The following is an 8,939-nucleotide window of genomic DNA, read 5'->3' on the forward strand; positions in this document are numbered from 1 at the left end:
ATCCATTATTTATTCACTCACACATTCATACTCTGCTGATGATGGTAAAATACACCCTGCCCTGGGGCAGTCTGAAATTGGAAGTTTTCCTTCACTTATTTTTTTATTTTTGTTGATTTATCTTGCTGTCTTTTTGCAAGTTTAGTTGTAATTAGTCGCTTAATGCACCATGATTGTGCTCTGCAGAACTAGCAGACATGCAACACACAACAGGTGTCATGTTTTGAGGAAGATGTCTAACCCAAGACATACAGAATCAAGCACGGAGATGATGTAAAGGAAGAACAATAATTTATTTAAATGTGGAGGTGAACTGAAGGCGTTCTGGAGATCCAACGGGAGGACGAGTCCGGAAGCGGTAACTAGGGGGAAGACCAGAGGTGAGTAATGGGAGTTGTAGTTCTGAGGAAATGTTTGTGGGCGGAACTTACGATGAGGAAGTTCGGGATGAATGCGGAGGGGAGATGAGCCGGGGTGATATCCAGAGAAGACTTGTGATATCGGGGTGGGTGAGCGGAACGGACGAGGTGGATGAAGATGAGGCAGAGGAGAGAGAGCGTAATCGGTGGAGAGCGGGGCAGCTGGGTGGAGTCGTAATCCAGGCAGCAAACCGGTGAATAATCCTATGGCTTGGAGACGGGAATGGATCCAACGATGGTAAGTCTGTAGGTGAATGTCCAAGCAGAGAAAAACGAGCACAGGTTAAAACAAGTTCCAAAGTCTCAAAGGTTCAAAAACAAGACGAGGTTCGAAAACAACAAGAAGCTAGAGTCTGCCAGGCAGTAGATAATGATCCGGCGTCGAATGAGGATATTCCTCCTCCTTTTAAAGCCGCCCAACTGATCAGTCTGATGCGGATCAGCTGCGCTCCCTCTCCTGCAGGCAAAAACTCAGAGATGATGAGATGATGGGCAGAGTACTGACCCCGGCTCATTACAACAGGATCGTGTTGCTTCACTTTAATAAAAGGAAGAAGGCTGCAATGCTATCTATCATCCATACTCTACTGTCGGAACTTCTGAGTCAAATTCCAACATGGAATACCAAAATTCCTATTTCAGAGAACAGATTAAATAACCATCTTAAAGGTGTAACTGAGAAAATGTCTTCCATTTGCTGTGACTTCAAATTCCTGTGTTGCTGCCAGGTTTACCATATGGCTGTTTTACTGTTTGTTTTAAATGGTGATGGGCGGTATTCTTCAATTTATGGCACCACAACGAGTCACTCACTGCTGATGGGAGGTAGTGTGAACATTAATAACAATGATAAACATATGCTTTACAATTGTTTGTTAATTGCATTTTTTTAGTTTTTCACCTGAGTAGAATCAAGCCAGATTATTCTAGCCTGGCAAGCCAGACTAAATAAATGTATTATTTAGTCTGGCAACGCTCCATTGACGGCTCTCGATTGTGGGGCGGGTTCTATCGTTGTCTTTCAAACGATCTCCGCATGCTACTGGACAATGAATGTGACATACTCACTGCAACAGCTATAGGTAAATGAGGCGGTCCGCAGTTGCGGAAGAAGAAAACATAATTTTTTCTAAAAAAAAAAGGCACTTAAATACATCTATCTGCTCCTGATTCTAACGAAGCCCAAGTTCTAATAGTCCAAAACTGATGTAAAAGCCGTTTCAAACGAGCTGTCGCCATCTTGTTTCACTCTGTTGCATCATCCCACCCACCAGGCACATAGAGTGCCCTGATTGGCCCGCAAAGCGGATGAAGCTCTGTGATTTGTTCACTAAGCAGATAGAGCACTATGATTGGCCGACCATTATGGACCAATCACAGCTCTTTATCTGTTTGAAACCCCTCTAGAGAGTTGTGATTGGCTAGCCAGAATGCTGTTACGGGCTGCAGAGGTTCCAGTGGAGTGTTCCTAGACCAAACTTTGCGAAGCAAGAACTTGGTCTAGTTCCCTAGGCTAAGATTATTCAGTTTTATAGTGAAAAGCTGCATTTAGCCTCCAAAGTGTGTTCCTGCAAAGCTCTTCTTGTGAGTCACGTTGTGCTAGTGTAAACGTGCTACATTCAAGATGCACACAGCTGGAAGCATCACAAACTGCAGTTTGCAGAAAGTGAAAGTTTCAATAAAAATATATTTTTCATTTCGTTTTTTGATTGTTTTCCTCTTTTTCTCTTGTCCTTTGATCAACGAGCAGACGATAGTGAAGTAAAGCTTCCTCATGTCTCTGTACAGACTCCTGAGCTCAGTCTGCCTGTGGCTGAAGGAGAGATTAATCGAGGAACAGAAAGAGGTTCTAGCGCTCTCTGAAGCCACAGCGCTGCTGTGATCACTGGTAATCTCCTTTGCCACTCCGCTGCCACCTCCTCAAAAATACTCGTCTCATTTCCAGTCGTAATCACAGCCTCTTCCTCCGTGCTAATTAGGCACCATCAAGGATTCACAAGTCAGCCTTTGGTGTTCTGCAGCAAGTGAGATGGTCCTTTGAGGGAGAGGTCAGCGACGGCAAGCACTTGTTTGAGGGTTAAATCACAGCAGGCCTTTTATCGTGTTGTTATGTTGCACGATCAGAGGCTTGAGATTATATAGGTCAGACGTTGGGGAGTGAGAGTGCCCCTTTTATAGCTGCCATTTTTATTCAGTTGCTAAGCAGCACCCGCTCTAATCTCTTGTACCAAAGAGTGTTTCCCTGGAGAAAAAAAGAGACAGAGTAGGAGTTACAAAGGATGGGGGAAAAAGTGAAAACAGCATCAACAAAGAGCCCAAACCCAAGCAAGAGCTGTTTTAGAGGCCATCTAAAGGGAGGGAGTGGAAGTGGGCAGGATGAAGGAGTCTAAGCCCGGTCCGGGTACCACCTCTGCTGCTCATGAACATCCTTAAACCACTGATTTTAAATAAAACGGATGGTTTATCCAACAGGTTAAAGTCAGCATTCAAATCTGCCACACAAGTAAAAAGAAGTTTACAGACCAGATCATTTAAGTCTAATCCAAACTGTCTGGGTCAGAACCGCACCGATCCAGAGGTCAGGTGTCTGACACATGTATCTGGTGTAAGAGTACTGCTGCTACCCCTCCTTCCTAAATGTGCTCATGTCACGCTTCCCCATCAAAGACTCCCCCCTAGGCTCTGTTCTCTCCTCCCCCATGCACTGATCCTCCCCTCCCATCCCAGCCCAAGGCTCAGAAAAGATCTGCTATTCGCACCCTTTGATTCAAAGTTTTGAAGTTTGCTCTTGTCTACCATCACCCCCCCCCCCCCCCCACACACACACACACACACACACACCGCCTCCTCCTCTTCCTCCTATTCTTTCTTTTTCGCTATTTTCATTCTTGAAGTTTTCAAACGATGGTCTCTGCTCACTTAGCTCTGCTGACGCTGATGCTTCACACTGGCGTTTTAGTCATTCAGGCTTTTTGCACAGAATGATTCATATTTTATTTTAGGAAACTCTTTTTCACCTCACATCTTCACCTAAAGACAGAAGGTGGGCAAAGGCAAAAACTTCCCTTTATGTGTGGAATTTTAAAATGATAAAATTTGAGGGAAGCACCATGACTATCCACCTCTAGCTACAGCCCAGACCAGTAAAGAGCACCACACAACACAGCCCCTCCTCCTCCCCATTCCACCTCCATTATCTTGTCTCCAGTACCTGGGGGGGGTCATGGCTTGTCCAGTTTACAAGTGTTGTTTAAGCTGTACCATCCTTTGAAGTGCTACATGAATAGTTTGGTCACTTTGAAGTTTGTTTCTATGTAAACAGCTTGCGTTTGAAGAAATAGAGTTTGCATCCAGTAGGACTGACAAGCTAACCGCTAGTTCAAGCTCAGCCAAGACCAAAGTGCTTCAGTTGTCCTAAAAAAAAAGCTCTACTCTTCAAAATGTCACAGCATTTCATGTATTATTTTAGAACCCTTTTAATTTTACATCACGGAGTAAATTAGTTATTACGCCTAAAAATAACATCCAGCAGCTAAATGTATCACTCGGGTGTATCCCGAGGTCAAGTCCAGCAGGAATTTAAAACTAGTTTTGCAAACATCACCATGACAGCTGTCTAAACGTTTACAAATGCGTCTTCCAACCCAGGAATGATATAGGTAAAGAGCTTGCACCACCCAAGTCTGCTCTCTCTGAAGCCTGTGGGATGCCCGCACGTGTCCTAAGCACAAATTCAGAGTGAAGCTGGAACATTCCATGTTTTTTTCACAATGCACAAATTCGAAGCTTCAAGCCCAGTTACCAGCAGCCACAGCCCAGTGAGATACACGGCCACGATAGAAGCCCACATGTCAAGATGGAACGCCAGCGTTTAAACATGGAAAATCCTTGATATCAGCGGGTTGGATGTGTGCAAAACTCAAATCAGCAGCGCTTTTATAGCTGTGGGTACGATATAACAAATAGAAAGGATATTCTTTTCAGATTTCAAACCAATAAATCTCTCTTGGTTTTGCATGTAAACAAGATAGACTGATGTAAACAGCTGACTTGAGAAATGTAAATGTACTTTACAGCAACCTGAATCCACTCATTCATAGTTTCTGCTCATTGTTTTCTGACCAAACGTGTTAATTAACCTTGTGTCTCTGCACATCAGGACCACGCGTCCTGACAATGTCCAAGACTGTGTACTTTGTGTTGATGAGACAGAAAATCCAATGGGACACTTTGGGGTAGTTCAAACACATTTATTCAAAAACGTTCCCATCATCAATTAACCCTGGTTGTTTTTTTTTTGTTTTTTGTTTTTTTTTACCCCGGCCAGCACTGTTGACTCAGGCTGATCACTGTACATTAGCCAGTCTGAGTGGTAAAGGGAACCAGCTGGGGCCACACTCGCACTAACACTGGACCTTTTGTCAGGGTCTCAGCCCCCTACGAGTAAAGTAAAAACCTTGTTGTATAAGAAGCACTCTTTGTGCCGAAGCAGACATTGTTCCTATTGTGGCTTGTTGGAGCTGACATACCAGGTCCAACACCGTGCTGAATAAACTGTGGTTTGTGTACATTCTGTAATTGTAGGCTGTGGAAAAGAAGTGAGGCAACGGTCTGTGATGATGTTGGCGGCCGGTGAGCATTTGGCATGCTGCGCCAGAGCTGGAGCAGCATTACCACATGCAGCCTTTTCCCTCGGGATAATAAGTGCTTGTGAAGCAGTGAGGGTGAAAACCTGCACAGTTTGGCCTTCCTGTTCACACCCCATCATGCATGAGCTGGCTGGATCCTTGTGTTGTTATGGTCATGAGACATTTCCTGTGTGTGTTTTGGGGTTGCATCTGGGCTTGTTTACAGCCCAGGGTAAAGCCTCATTAAGTGGAACATGGTGAACGGCGGATGTTGGGGGGGGGGGGGGGGGGGGGATTCAAGCACCTATTAGTGGAGCCAGACTTCAGCCCTAAACCAGAACCCCACTGGGCCAGGTGCCTCACACTGCAGTCTGTTTCCAAAACAGGATGAAGCAGGTCTTACTCATTAGATAAGAAACGCTTCAGATCCACCATCAGAATATCCCAGACTTTGTCATTGTTTATGAATCATTAGCCAGAACATCGCTTTAAAATGCATTTATGTTAAAAAGTAAACAGAAAACTTGTGCATCTATTTTTGTTCATGTCGAATTTAGTTTGAGAATAATTTAATCAGTACTTTGCTGCAATCTATAGTGGGAGGGGCTTGGAGTAGATAAGCGGCTACTTAGTCAACAGGTGAGAGGGGATTCGATGCTAATTGTCAGTGTTGTGACATCACAATAAGGAGTGTTTATGGAGTTCATATGGAGTATTAATAGAGGCAGGTTAAATGAGACAAAATACCATCTTTATGTGTCAAACAAAATACATTTCATCTAACAGAGATATTGTTTATTTTACAGCTCTTATTTCTCATAATACGAGCCTGTTAAATGCATGCTCCCCCTTTTTCATGTTTTTATCTTATTTTTATTTTTTCTCCTGTTTTTATTCAGATAGATCTTTTTTAAAATGTTTTTATTGTTCTTTTTTAGCACCTCAAGAGGCATTATATTAAAAATCCTTTCTTCTTCTTCTTCTTCTTCTTCTTCTAAAAAAAATAATAACAAAAAGTTAATAATCATTACATTTAAAGGTGTGGAACACTAACAGAAAATATACTGTGAAATTTTAGTAATTGAAAAGTCTGACAGATCTACGTCACACTGTCACTTAACATTCATGGACTCACCTTTCTGGACTCACGACAGGGAAGGCTGTTGTTGGTTTAGCATCCGGGAAACAGCAGAAAATGCCTCCGCTAGTAGAGGCTAACAGTTAGCATTTGCAACTCCACACAGCAGAACTCCTCCAGACTTGTGTTGTTTGTGGAGATTAAACACCCACGTGGCAAGTCAGTGGTAGAGCCATGGTGCTGTTATCCAATCCGAGGAGAAATGTCCAAACATCAGGAAATAACTCTCAAAATCCTGTCTTCTGAAGCTCAGCTGTGATGTGGCTCACTTCTAGTTTCTAAAAATGGTGCATCAGTGTATTTTTTCCCACGACTTACAAGCCATTCATTCCTCCTACAAACCACTGCAAATGTATTGATTAAACTAAATTCATTTTCATATTACAGGTGAAACTTGTGCGAATGCAGTGTGGTGCAAAATGTATTTATGTCAGTAATTCCAGTCAAAGGATTAAATTATTATATGAGATAGACTCATTACATGCAAAGCCAGATATTTCAGCCTGTATTTGTAATAATTGTGATAATTACAGCTCACAGCTTATGAAATCCCTAAATTGGAAGTCTCAGACAATTAGAATATTATGAAAACATTCAATATTCTAGACTCAAAGTGTCACACTCTAATCAGACAATTAATCCAAAACACCTGCGAATGATTCCTGAGCCTTTAGATGGTCTCTAAATGGACTTTTGCACCATTTTGTAATTTTTCAAGTTTCACCTGTACATTCACACAGCACATGCTGAAACAGAAAGACAGGTGTGCATCAGTAGATCTAAGTTCCTTCAAAGACTAAAGTTGGACAGTATTTTTAAAAGAGAAACCCCACAGGAGTCATTGTGCTACATAACAACTTAACAAATAAAAACAAACCATGACCACCTGTTCTCCAGAGCCCTTTGAAGCTTTCTGACAGGAAACTCATGAATCAAAAACTTCAGGGAAAGTGTGTCGGTCTGTTAGTTTTCTGTCAACCGAAGTGAGCACACACACACACACACACACACACACACACACACACACACACACACACACACACGGCCATTTTGGTGGATTGTTTAAGTTTGGAGCTTTTAGCCATAGTCTCAATCTTCATTCCTCGGTAGCTGATGTGAATCACATGGAGCTCCAGATTTACTTATATTCTGTTAACATTCATTTTCTACAGCAGCAGGAGAGTGTGTGCTGCACTAGCTGCCTTCATCATGATGAAGTGAGAAACAACCAATTAATAGATTTGAGATACAGCCACAAGACTTCTCCATTCACTTGGTTTTGTTTCTTCATAACTGTTGTGGTAAAGAAAAAAGAACACAAAGAGACTACCCAACTTTTAAAACCAACATTTGATCTTCTCTCATCTCGTTTTCTTCATCTTATCCAGGTTGGTGACCCTCCCATGTCCTCGGGTGGGGTCCCAAAGTGTTTCCATGCCAACCAAGAGGAATGATCCCTTTAGTGTCCTTACTCAGCAAGCACCTAGGGTGCGTCTTGATCACAAGCCTCTGCTTTTAGTTCTCGATGAAGAGGAGCAGCAGCTCTCTACTGAATTCCTCCTGGATGTCTGAACTTCCCACTGTATCTTTGAGCCCACCCAGCTTGTTTTAGCCATCTGTATTCATGAATCATGATCATGTCATTCCCCAATGCTCACGACCTTGGTTAAGGATTTGGATGTAGATCAACAGGTTTATCGTTGCCTCTCAGGGTGGGTCTCCACAGATGCTGCAACAATCCTGTCACCTGCCACCAGCCTTCTCCATCCTTCCATCCTGGGGCGACGGTGGCACAGGAGTTAAGTGCTCGCCCCATAATCGGAAGGTTGCAGGTTCGAGCCCCGCTCAGTCTGCCGCTGTCGTTGTGTCCTTGGGCAAGACACTTAACCTACGTTGCCTGCTGGTGGTGTTCGGAAGGACTGGTGGCGCCAGTGCTCGGCAGCCTCGCCACTGTCAGTGCGCCCCAGGGCAGCTGTGGCTACCTAGTAGCTCATCCCCACCAGTGTGTGAATGTGTGTGTGAATGGGTGAATGACTGATTGTGTTGTAAAGCACCTTGGGGGGTTCCATGACTCTAGAAGGCATTATATCAAATACAGGCCATTTACCATTACCTCACAATAGTGGAGAAGACCCCGAGTGGCACCACCTCCACCAAAGAAAGCAATCCAGCCTTTTCCGGCTACAATAAAATTAAAAATAAATAATAATCACGATTTAAAGCATTTATTCATAAATCGTTTACGTCTCACTTAACATTACTGTTGTAATTCTTGTTGTTGGCTATGCACCATAAACCTTGTACCAGAGGTGTGACCAAGTCACTGCTTTGCAAGTCACAAGTAAGTCACAAGTCTTTCCAGTCAAGTCTCAAGTCATGTCCAAGTCAAAGACAACCAAGTCCAAGTCGAGTCCAAAGTCAATGATGTGGGAGTCCAAGTCAAGTCCAAGTCATTAACTTTGTTTTCAAGTCATAATCAAGTAATTTGTCCAACTTCAATTTAATGACAATGATAATAAATTCCAGAATTAAAGCTTCTTAAAGCTTCATTTATTAACAAGCAGAAAGTTCAACTGAAATTGATTATAAACAAAGTGCTGCTGCATTTAGTACAAGATCAAACCCAGAATGAAGAATGAGTTGTGATGTTTGTCCATGTCGTGTCACTTTTGTGCTAAAATATAAAATATGCTCAAGGCATCATCAAGTCAACAGATGCAAGTTGATTCAAGTTGCAAGTCATTGACGTTCAAG

General features: G+C 42.8%; 1 long non-coding RNA gene across 1 annotated transcript; it reads right to left on the reverse strand.

Moving 5' to 3' along the window:
• Positions 1-274: 274 nt before the first annotated feature.
• Positions 275-3,035, reverse strand: LOC139062385 (uncharacterized). Its single transcript, XR_011515957.1, has 2 exons — positions 432-3,035; positions 275-362 (listed from the first exon to the last, which is right to left on the reverse strand). It is a non-coding gene; the product is annotated as an uncharacterized lncRNA (long non-coding RNA).
• Positions 3,036-8,939: the final 5,904 nt, after the last annotated feature.

This window comes from Nothobranchius furzeri, chromosome 13, assembly GCF_043380555.1.
Source record: "Nothobranchius furzeri strain GRZ-AD chromosome 13, NfurGRZ-RIMD1, whole genome shotgun sequence".
Taxonomy (NCBI): domain Eukaryota; kingdom Metazoa; phylum Chordata; class Actinopteri; order Cyprinodontiformes; family Nothobranchiidae; genus Nothobranchius; species Nothobranchius furzeri.